Source organism: Gossypium arboreum, chromosome 4 (genome assembly GCF_025698485.1).
Source record: "Gossypium arboreum isolate Shixiya-1 chromosome 4, ASM2569848v2, whole genome shotgun sequence".
Classification (NCBI taxonomy): domain Eukaryota; kingdom Viridiplantae; phylum Streptophyta; class Magnoliopsida; order Malvales; family Malvaceae; genus Gossypium; species Gossypium arboreum.
The window spans coordinates 60,905,677-60,909,171 of record NC_069073.1 but is presented as its reverse complement, the minus strand read 5'-3'; positions in this window follow the sequence as shown (position 1 = coordinate 60,909,171).

The window sequence follows — 3,495 nt, the reverse complement described above, 5'->3', positions numbered from 1 at the left end:
AAATGGATTGTGAAAGTGAATGGTTTAAGCCGTTAACCCCTCGTGTCTGATTCCGGCAGCGGACTCGGGTACGGGGTGTTACACTCGATGAGCTATCTTGTATGCCCGATGAATGTCTAAAGTGTACTATCTCCTTGCTACGTGATTCTGCCTACTATTGGTGGAGTACTCGACTTCACAGCCCCGAGAGCAAGTAACTTGGGAGTTTTTCCAAACCGAGTTTGGAAAAAGTATATCATCGAGATTCATGGATCAAAAATGGAAGGAATTTCTTGAACTTAAACAAGGTTCCATGTCGGTCACCGACTATGAACGAAAGTTTGTGAGGCTTAGCTGGTACGCGCGAGAATGCATTTCTTGAAGTCGTGATGTGTAAACGCTCAAGATGGATGAATGATGATATAAAGCTGTATGTTGGCATTTTGGAAATCTGAGAGTTTGTGGCTCTTGTCGAGCGAGCGTGCAAAGCCGAGGAGCTCAGTATGGAGAAAAGGAAAGCTGAAGTGGGAGCAAGGGAGTTTCGTAAGAGGTCTTCGGGGAAGCCCTTCCCACAGTCATCAAAGAAATTTAGAGATGGCTTAGGCCGATCTAGAGACACTTTGGGCTTTACTAGACGAGACCGCGATCGACCCCCTATGGGCACGCGAGTCACTTCGATCGCCAGTGTTGGCAATGATCATCGAGACAGAACGGAGTGCCAATATTGTGGCAAATGGCATTCTGGGAGTTGTAGATTCCGTGACCGCTCCTGTTACAAGTGCGGATCAGTCGACCACTTCATTAAAGATTGCCCGAGGTTGTCTGAACAGAATGTAGATCAGAGTGGGAAACCGAGCGCTACCACAGCTCGAGGTAGACCATCTAGAAATACGGGCAATACTAGTGGTGGTCAGAGAGGATCTAGAGATGCTACGACCAGATCCGAGGCTCGCGCTCCTGCTAGGGCTTATGCCATACGCGCACGTGAGGATGCTTCCTCGCCAGATGTTATTACCGGTACTTTCACTCTCTTTGATACTAATGTGATTGCTTTGATTGACCCTGGTTCTACTCATTCTTATATATGCGAAACCTTAGCATCCAGTAAGACTTTACCTATAGAGTCTACTGAGTTCGTAATTCGGGTGTCAAATCCCTTGGGTCATTACGTGCTCGTCGACAAAGTGTGTAAGAAATGCCCCCTAGTAATTCGAGATTCCTATTTTCCGGCGGACTTGATGCTGTTGCCATTTGACGAATTTGATGTTATACTCGGTTTAGATTGGTTGACCGTGCATGATGCGGTTGTGAATTGCAAAAGCAAGATTATTGATTTGAGGTGCGCAAATAATGAGATGATTCGAATTGAGTCTACGGACTTGAAGGGGTTGCCAACTGTAATATCATCAATGTTGGCCCAGAAATATGTAAGAAAAGGGTACGAAACATACCTTGCGTATGAACTTGATGATAAGGAGTTAGAAATAAAACCGAATCTGCGTGCGGTGGTTTGTGAATACCGGATGTTTTTCCCAAGAATTACTGGGTTTGCCACTGCTCGGGAGGTAGAGTTTGGTATTGAGCTTATACAGGACCACACCGATTTCGATAGCTCCGATCGTATGGCACCAACGAATTAAAGGAGTTGAAAGCTCGGTTGCAAGAGTTGGTGGATAGAGGTTTTGCTCGCTTCGAGTTTTTCACCTTGGGGTGCACCGGTGTTGTTTGTGAAAAAGAAGGACGGAACCATGAGGTTGTGCATCGACTATCGTCGACTTAATAAAGTGACAATAAAGAACAAATATCCGCTATCACAGACGATGATTTGTTCGATCAACTGAAGGAGCCTCGGTGTTCTCAAAATAGATTTGAGATCGGGCTATTATCGATTCATGAATCCGAGATTCGGATATACCCAAAACTACCTTGAGCGAGATATGGTCACTACGAGTTCTTAGTGATGCCGCTTGGGCTTACTAATGCCCCGCGGTATTTATGGATTTGATGAATCGGATCTTCGACCGCACTTGGATCGGTTCGTAGTTGTGTTCATTGACGACATCTTGGTCTATTCAAGAGATGAGACCGAACATGCGGAGCACCGAGATTAGTGTTGCAAATATTACGGGATAAGCGGTTATATGCTAAGTTCGGCAAGTGTGAGTTCGGTTAGAGAGGTTAGCTTCTTGGGTCATGTGGTATCTCAGACGGTATTCGAGTCGACCGCGTAAAATTTCAGCCATACTTAACTGGAAGCCTTCGAGAAATATTCGAGGTTCGAGCTTTTTGGGACTTGCGGTTACTACCGACGGTTTGTAAAAGGATTCTCGATGATAGCCACACCCATGACTTAAACCGCTTGTAAAGATGTCAAGTTTGAATGGACGGAAAAGTGTCGAAAAGTTTCGATCAATTGAAAACTCATTTGATGAAGCTCCAGATTAGTGCAGCCCGAATCTGGCAGAGAGTTTGTCATCTATAGTGACGCCTCCCTACTTGGGTTAGGTTGCGTATTGATGCAAGAAGGTCGAGTTGTGGCCTATGCGTCGAGACAATTAAAGCCACATGAGAAAAATTATCCGACCCATGATCTCGAGTTGGCTGCCATCGTATTTGCCTTAAAGATATGGCGACATTACTTATTTGGTGAGAAGTGCCATGTGTATTCAGATCACAAAAGTCTCAAATATTTGATGACTCAAAGAGACTTAAATCTGCGACAAAGACGTTGGCTCGAGTTGTTAAAAGATTATGAGCTTGTCATTGATTATCACCCGGGAAAGGCTAATGTGGTTGCGGACGCCTTAAGCCGGAAATCACTGTTTGCTTTACGAGCGATGAATGTACACTTGTCTATTCTACCCGACAATGTGTTAGTAGCCGAATTAAAGGCCAAACCATCATTGATTCGTCAAATTCGTGAAGCTCAGAAAGTTGACGATAAGTTGGTTGCAAGACGGGCTGAATGTGTTCCGAAGGTGGAATCAGAGTTTCAAGTTGATGATGATGATTGTTTGAGGTTCGAAATCGCTTGTGTATTCCAAGAAATTCGAACTTATTTCGATAATTCGAACGAAGCCCATTGTAGCCGAATGGCAATCCACCCGGAAGTACGAAGATGTACAACGATTTGAAACGTCGGCTTTGGTGGCATGGTATGAAACGAGACATCTCCGACTTTGTTTCGAGATGTTTAATATGTCAACAAGTGAAAGCGGAACATGAAGTGCCTTGAGATTACTTCACCGATTACGATACCCGAGTGGAAATGGGATCGAGTCACAATGGACTTTGTGTCCGGACCGCCATTGTCGACAAGTAAAAGGATGCGATTTGGGTTGTTGTTGATAGACTGACTAAGTCGACTCACTTTATCCCCGTACGTACGGACTCTTCATTGGATAAACTTGCTGAATTGTATGTTTCTCAGATTGTGAGATTACACGAGGTACCTATTTCTATTGTATCGGATAGAGATCCGAGATTCACCTCGCGATTTTGGAAGAAATTGCAAGA